Source organism: Mobula birostris, chromosome 28, assembly GCF_030028105.1.
Source record: "Mobula birostris isolate sMobBir1 chromosome 28, sMobBir1.hap1, whole genome shotgun sequence".
Taxonomy (NCBI): domain Eukaryota; kingdom Metazoa; phylum Chordata; class Chondrichthyes; order Myliobatiformes; family Myliobatidae; genus Mobula; species Mobula birostris.
This window is the reverse complement of record NC_092397.1, coordinates 24907344-24916056: the sequence shown is the minus strand read 5'-3', so window position 1 is coordinate 24916056 and position 8713 is coordinate 24907344.

The following is an 8713-nucleotide window of genomic DNA, read 5'->3' as shown; positions in this document are numbered from 1 at the left end:
GCCTGCATTGTGCTGTAGGTTTTCTATGTTTCCTTTCTCCCCAGAGGGAGGTTACAATCTGGAACACAGTCTGAACGGGTGATGCAGGCTGGTATTTAAGGAGCATCTGGATGAGCATTTGAATCACCAAGGCAGGGTAGAAGACAGACCAAGTTCTGAGTTAGTGGAGACAGATTCTCGATGGTCAGTATGGACATGCAGAAATCACTGACAGTGAAAGTGCAATGGGAACCTGAAACACAGAACTTCAGGATGGTCATACCCAAAACATTCAGTACCCAGTATGATGGGATTGTTGTTGTACAAAGGAATTAATGGTCAAATACTGAACCAACCCCCTCAAAAGGCTACCAAAATGCTGTCATTCCCTATGCACCAGTAACAATAGTTTTATATGGGAATTTGGTGAAGTACTCTGGGTGATATTAGGAGAGATGGCTGATAGCTTGGTCACGGTGGGAGGGTGCAAATGTCTTCTCAGAGGATAAGGGGTTCAGTGGAACAAGCTCACAGTTGAGAATGAAGGTGACAAACCCCACTGCAGTGGAGGACTGCTGAGGTCAGTGTTGTACTGGATAGAAACAGACCCTCTGGCGCATCACATTTATGTTCCCCATCATGCACAGCTATACTAATCCCACTTTCCTGCATTAGTTTCATATCCCTCTGGGCCTTGCTCACTGAAGCCCCTGTGCATGTGCCTCTGATATTGTTACACAGTTCCCTGTATGTGGCATCACAGGCAGACAGGGTTGTATGTTCTGCTTGCCTCGACAGTCAAAGAACTGCCTCTCATTAGAATAGGACAAAACTGTTTAAAGACGGATTCAAAGGGGATCTGAGGGGTAAATATTTCACACAGAGAATAGCTGGTATCTAAATCAGTACCAGAAGAGGTGTGGGGGAGGGGGGCAGAAACTTCTCAGGAATCTGTGTACATCCTGCCATGATTTAACCTCCCAAAATAGAGTCACTGGTTTATACAGAAATGAAACAGTCCCTTCGGTACAACTCATCCCCGTCGACCAAGTTGTCGACCTGAACTCGGCCCATCTGCCTGCATTAGGCCCGAATCCCTCTCAACCTTTCCCATCCATGTGACTGTGCAAATATGTTTTAAATATTGTACCTGAGGCAGAGAGCCGGTGCAGTGAGGCGCTGACAGACACTCACTGTTCCGCGGGCAGGAAGAGGAGAGGCCGAAACCCCAACAAGTGGAGACCGACTCCACCACCCCGGACTTACCGCCCACCACGGCCCGTTCCCCGGGAAACGACGTCGCTAAAGGTGGGGCTTTGTGACGTCAGCGCGTCACGGGGTAACAATCACAACGTGTCACGTGACAGTGACCCGGCAGCCGGGGAGGCGGGGCAGAGGGAGCTGTCAATCAGCAGAGCGGCTGAAAAACTTGCGACCATTGTAAACAGAATGGGGGGAGCGGGAGATTTCCAGGGACGTGACCCACTCCCCCATTCCCTGGAATTGAGTGTGTTATACACAGTAATATTCATATTGTAATTTAGCTCTTCGATCTTATAAATATGTCATGTTTGTATTTTCTATATTTTTGTGTGGATAATCTTTTTATAATTTTGGATGAAATATGTTGGAACTGGATCATGATAAAAGAGCATCACGGAAAAATATTGTCAAAGCCAAAATTTTATCCAAAGTAAGTTGTTATCACACTACGCATATGTCACCATATTGTTCAAAGTTCAAATTCAAATGTATTCTCACAGACAACCCCGAGAATCTTGTTCTGCGGGCAATCTTAACAAATCTATAGAACAGTAACTGTGAACTGTAAATATGAGGAACTATAAACTGTAAACAAATTGTGTAAATGCAGAGAAATAAATAGCAATAAATAACAAGCATGAAATAACGATATAACAGTGGTGACATGAGTGTTTTGTTCAAGACACTGATGGTTGAGGGGTAGTAACTGTTCTTGAACCTGGTGGGGCGAGTCCTGAGGTACCTGTACCTTCTACCTGATGGTAACAGTGAGAAAAGATCATTGCCTAGGTGGTGAGGATCTTTGCTGATGGACGCTGCTTTCCTACGGTAATGTTTCATGTAGATGTGCTCAGTGGTTGAGAGGGTTTTACCTGTGATATACTGGGCCGAATCCACTACACTTTGTGGGATTTTCCACTCAAAGGCATTGGTGTTCCTATACCAGGCCGTAATGCAGCCAGTCAGCACACCTTCCACCACACATTTATATAAGTTTGCCAAGGTTTTCAATGACATGCTGAACCTCCGCAGAGTCCTGAGGAAGTAGAGCGCTGTTGTGCTTTCTTCACAATTATATTTATGCGATGGGTCCAGGACAGGTCCTCTGAGTGAGTGACACACAGGAATTTAAAGTTACTGACTCTCTCCACCTCTGATCATCCTTTGATTACTAGCTCATGGACCTTTGGTTTTTCCCTCCTAAAGTGTACAATCCGTCCCTTAGTCTTACTGACATTGAGTGAGGGGTTGTTGTTAATACACCACTCAGCAAAGTTTTCAATCTCTCTCCTGTTTGCTGATTCATCACCACCTTTGATTGTGGTGTGATCAGCAAACTTGTATATGGTGTTGGAGCTGTACTCAGCTACACAGTCATAGGTGTAAAGTGAGTAGAGCTGGGGGCCAAGCACACTTCCTTGTGGTGCTCCTGTGCTGATAGAGATTGTGGAGTAGATGTTTTTGCCAATCTGAACTGACTTGGATCTGCACCTGAGAAAATCCAGGATCCAATTGCACAAGGGGGTATTGAGGCCCAGGTCTGAGAGCTTACTGATCAGCTTTGAGGGGATGATGGTGTTAAATGCTGAACTGTAATCAATAAAGGGCATCCAGATGTTTGCATCTTTGCTCTCCAGATGTTCCAGAGTTGTGTGAAGAGACAACAAGACAGCATCTGCTGTTGCTTCGGCAGGTGAATTGGAGAGGATCCAAGTCACCATTCAGACAAGAGCTGATATGCTTCAACACCAGCCTGTCAAAACACTTCATCACTGTGGATGTAAGTGCCATTGGGTAATAGTCATTTAAACAGGTTACCACGCTCCTGTTGGCCACCGTAATAATTGAAGCTTCCTTGAAGTAGGTGGGTACCACACACTGCCAGATCAAGAGGTTGAAGATATCCATGAATACATGAGCCAGCTGGTCAGCACAGGTCTTCAGTACTCGGCCAGGTACTCCGTCCAGACTGGATGCTTTCCTTGGATTCACTCCCTTGAAGGCAGCCTGCACGTCATCTTCAGATACTGAGACCAAATGACCATCGGGAGACACGGGGGTGCTCCCTCTTCTGGTGGACAAAGTGAGCATAGGAGGCATTGAGCTCGTCTGGAAGCGAAGCTGTGCTGTCCCCTTTTATCACAAGATTTACCTTTGCAGGAGGTTCTGGCATTCAAACCCTGACACAGCTATCAAGCATCTCTCTTTTATTCCAGTCTAGCCTGGAATCTCCACTTTGCCAAAGAGATGGTTTCTGGAGATCATACCTGCACCTCTTGTAGCATTCCTGATCTCCAGACTTGAATGCCTCTGACCTGGCACTCAGCAGGTTCCGGATCTCATTGCTCATCCAAGCCTACTGATTTGGGAAAAGCCTGAATGATTTTGTGGGGACACACGACTCCACAGCTGTTTCAGTAAAGTCTGTAGTGACCCCGGTGTCGTCCTTCAGGTCCTGAGATGAGTTCTTGAACATGGCTCAGCCTGCTGACTCAAGGCAATCCTGTAACCGTTCCTCTGCCTCCCAACACCACCCCTCGGTTATCTTGATCTCTGAAGCCTTGTTCCTTAGGCTCTGTCTGTGTGCAGGTAGGAGGAGTACAGTCAAATGATCCAACTTAACGAAATGTGGTCTTAGGAGCAAACGATAGACATTCCTTATCGTAGTGTAGCAGTGGTCCCCTGTGTTGGGACATCTGGTGCAACAGGTTACTACTTTCAGATTAATTTTCTTTCAGGCATTTACAGGGAAATGAAGACAGTGGAATTTAGGAAAACTATAAACAGCAAAGACTGAACAGACAGCCAATGTGCAAAAGAAGACAAATAATGCAAATACTAAAACATAAATATTACTGTGTCCTGACGAAGGGTCTGGGCCTGAAACATCGACTGCTCCTCTTCCTAGAGATGCTGCCTGGCCTGCTGCATTCACCAGCAACTTTGATGTGTATTACTGTGCAATTCACTTGTGGAGTACTTGAAAGTGAGTGTGCAGGATATGCAATTAGTTCAGTGAAGATACCTACACCATTTCAAGAGCATGACTGGTGTAGGGTAATAACTCTTCCTGAACCTGGTGGTGTGGGACCTAAGGCTCCTGTACGTCCTTCCCGATGGCAGCAGTGGAAGAGAGCATGAGGTGGCTGAAGGATGTTGTTGATGATGGATGCAGCTTTCTTGTAGAAGTGCTGCTTGTAAATGTACTGAATGATGGGGAGGGCTTCGCCTGTGATGTACTGGGATGCATCCACCAGTTAGAAACATGGAAAACCTACAGCACAATACAGGCCCTTCGGCCCACGATGCCGTGCCAAACCTCTACCTATTTTAGAAATTACCTGGCATTACCCAGAGCCCTTTGTTTTTCTAAGCTCCAAGTACCTATCCAGGAGTCTGTGAAAATACTCTATTGTATCCGCCTCCACTACCTTTGCCGGTAGCCTATTCCACGCACTCACCACGCTCTGGTAAAAAAAATTACACCTGACATCTCCACAAATTTCTTGTAGACATTTTCCTTTCCATTCCTGATCATTGTGTTTCCATATCAGGCCATGATGAAACCAGTCAGGTTACTCTCCACTCTGCATCTATATCTGTCAAAGTTTCAGATGTCACGCTGATTACACGCAGGCAGAGTCACTGCCCTGCCTGCTTTATAGTGACACTTACTGCTAGTCCCAGGACAGACCCTCTGAAATGATAATGCTCAGAAATTTAATGTTACTGACTGTCTCCACCTCCAGTGCCCTAATGATGACTGATCCGTGGACGTCCGGTTTCCTGCCCCTGTGGTCAGTGATCTGCTGATATTGAGTGAGAGGTTGTCGTTGTGGCACCATTCAACCAGATCACACATCTCCCTCCTGAGGGCAAATTTGTCACCACCTTTGATTCACCCAACAACAGTGGTGTCATCTGCAAACTTAAATATGTCATCGGGGTTGTACTTAGCCACACAATCACAGGTATAAAGTGAGTAGAGTCGTGGGCCAAGCACAACCTTGTGGTGCACCAGTGCTGACGGTGATTGTGGAGGAGATGTTGTCGACTTTGAATGCAAAGTCTTCATCGTGAAGGGAAATAGAAATTACAACTGAGGAAGAAGATTACATTAAAATCAGCAAAATATAAGAATGAAAATTAGTTACTTTTCTCACAGAAATGTGAAAATAGGGGCCCGCTTGTCCATGCTGACATTTGTCAGTCCGCAAGGAGTATTGTGAGCAATGCTGGGCCCTTTATCCAAGGAATGATGTGTTTGCATCAGAGAGGGTCCAGAGCAGGTTGACGAGAATGACCCCGGGAATGAAAAGGTTAACATATTAGGTGCATTTGATGGCTCTGGGCCTGTACTTGCTGAAGTTCATAAGAATGAGAAGAGAGTGACATTATAACCACTTGAGTGAACGTGGAGTGGATGTTTCCTGTAGTGGGTTCGTCCAGCACCAGATGGCACACACTCAGAGTAGAAGGATGTCTCTTCAGAAAAGAGATAAGAAGACATTTCTTTAGCCAGAGGGTCAGGTACAAGTTCACACTCTCCCTCCCCCACAATATCCCAGTTGTCAGACCTGTGTCCAATCACGTCACCTGTATCTACCCCTTTGTAGACTCCTCACCGCTCTTCACAACTCAGTTCCCATCAGTGTTTGTGATCAGCAAGTTCAGAAATCACGGTCAGCTCTCATTTTCCCCAACTCCCTGTGATGGAGCGGCTTATCAAACGTGTCCTGGACATCTTGGTTCAGTGCATTCCTGGGACTCGTTGTCCACAGTTGGTGTTACAGCTTCAAACACTCAAATGTATTTGTTAAACATAGAATCTCTTTCACCAGAGTCTGTTAACTTTGGCTGATGGTTTTGTAAGTTGGCAATAATTTCCTGCTTTGCTACAGCCCCAAATGTTCTCCTAGTACAAGTGGTGAACTGGCAGGTCTGGAGTTTCCTGTTTTCTGCTTTTGCTTCAGACTGCAGAATCTGCAGTTTCTATTGTAATTTTTTACTTCTCTTCTATTTACCTATTTTTCTCCAATTTGGAGCAAAGGAGTTACTCAAAGTGCTCTTCCCTCCAGACACAGACTGGTTTGGAACCCCGTCGTTGTTTCCATCTCCTATCGTGTCTGGATTTTAGTCTCTGATACTCCAGCACTTGGGTCCTGACCGTCCTCACCCAGGTCTGCCGTCACCGACGAAGTTTATTGATACGGTTCATATGGGCCTCAGTCAGGCCATTTGGCAAATTGGATCCAGAATTAGCTTTGCAATAGGAGACAGAGTGATGGCAGAGAGTAGTTTTGTGATCAGATGCTGGTGACAAGTGTTGTTCCACATGGATCTGTTCTGTGACCTTTGCTGTTTGTGATATAACTGAGTGATTTGGGAGTGGATGTAGGAATCGTGAGCAGTAAGTTCACACTGACTGTGAGATGATGGGGTTATTGCTGGTGTGGATGGTCATCTTTGGCTAAAGTGTGACATTGATGTGTTGATGAAATGAGCTGAGACCAAAACAAATAGATCAGTTGGTGTGAGAATTGGGATTTCCCATCAAACAACCCCAAAACTCCCACGGGGGAGATCAGAGGGATAATGTGTGTGAACACAACAGTGTAATGAAGAGAAAACGACAGCCCTTTCCTCTTCCAGGTTAGTGGCTCTTAAAAGAGCATTTTGTTGTGTTTGCTGCCGAGGCCAGGCTGAGGCTCGCTTCTGGCGGATGCCGCGAGCCAACTGAATATCTTTGGGCACAAGGGTGACTCGCTTGGTGTGGATGGTGCAAAGAGCCCGACCAGGTAAGCCTCGTTAATCTCCTACAGGCCTTTGATGGTCGAGCTCTGGAAGCATAGATCGGTTTTGAAGTCCTGCCTGATCTTCTGCACCAGATGCTGGAAGGGAAGTTTGCGGATGAGCAGCTCGGTAGATTTCTGGTAGCATTGGTTCCCCGTCAGAGTCACAGTGATGGGCCGATAGCTCCCCAAGAATACCCACACAGACACCCAGGGATATTCAGTGTTCCTTTACATTTATCAATTATTTACAGAGTCACAGTGATGGGCCGATAGTGCCCCAAGAATACGGACACAGACACCCAAGAATATTCGGTGCTCCTTTACATTTATCAATTATTTTACTGATATGGTGCTTCCATGTCGGCTTATAATCCAGCCACATGCCATAAAATCTTACCACTGACACTTATTCAAGAGTTTGACCATATAATTTCAAATCAATTGCTATTGAGGAAGATATGGATCAATAAAGAGGTCTATTGATCATCTTTGTGAAACACAAAATGTATTTTAGCTACTGAAAGCTTTAAACCCTGTCTATATTCCCACTGTTTGACCTTATTAATCACTAATCACATTCTATATACAATTGGATTGGATTTTATACCTCTGATCCATAAATCTGCATCATCTGCAAAAGGTCATTTCCCCACCCCAGTACCTATCTCAGAAAAAATATCACTAATCATAATATTAAACAATAAAGGGCTACAAATACTGTCTTATAGGGTCCCATTCTCCATCATATAGAATCCCAAATATACCTTACGTATCCTTAACTGCCTGGAGCATACAAATAAAAAACTCAGAAAAAAATAATGTAGCCTTCTTCTCACTCCACATTTCTATAATTTAATCCTTTCATAACATATCATATGTTTTTTCAATACAAAAATACTGCAATTACAACTTCTTTATTTACAAGTGCTTTCCCAATATCATCTTCCAAACATAAAACTGAATCCAATGTCATTGTACAGTTCCAAAATCCACGCTGATAAAATGCTCCATCACCTCTCTTTTCCAAAATATAATTCAACAACTCTATTACCATATGTTCTGTAAGTTTACCGAAATGAGATGGGATGTTAATGATATTGGTCTATAATTAGAAGGATCCTGTGGGGATTTCCAGGTTTTGGAACAGGTACTATCATTTTCTATAAGGAGGAAATATGGTCTAAACTCCAAATATGATTCCAATTTGTTAATATTATCTCAAGAGTTGTAAGCTATATGCTTAAACATACACTAACATATATCATCCTTTCCTACAGCCATCTGACTTGCACTGTTAATAACTTTCTTACATTCACACAAATAAACTCTACATAACTAACACTATCATTGTTACAGCTGGCTTTCAACACATCAGTGTATTCACTTAAATCCTCATCTTGACATCATTTAGGCTCTTCATTTAAATTATCTTGATTGTGACATGCAGCAAATGACCAAGCCAGTAACTCAACCTTCTCTATTTCAGTAGAGGGCGTACATTCAGATTGGAGGATTGTGACTAGTGGTGTCCCACAAGGATCTGTTCTGGGACCTCTACTTTTCCTGATTTTTATTGACGACCTGGATGTGGGGATAGAAGGGTGGGTTGGCAAGTTTGCAGATGACACAAATGTTGGTGGTGTAGTAGATAGTGTAGAGGATTGTCAAAGTTTGCA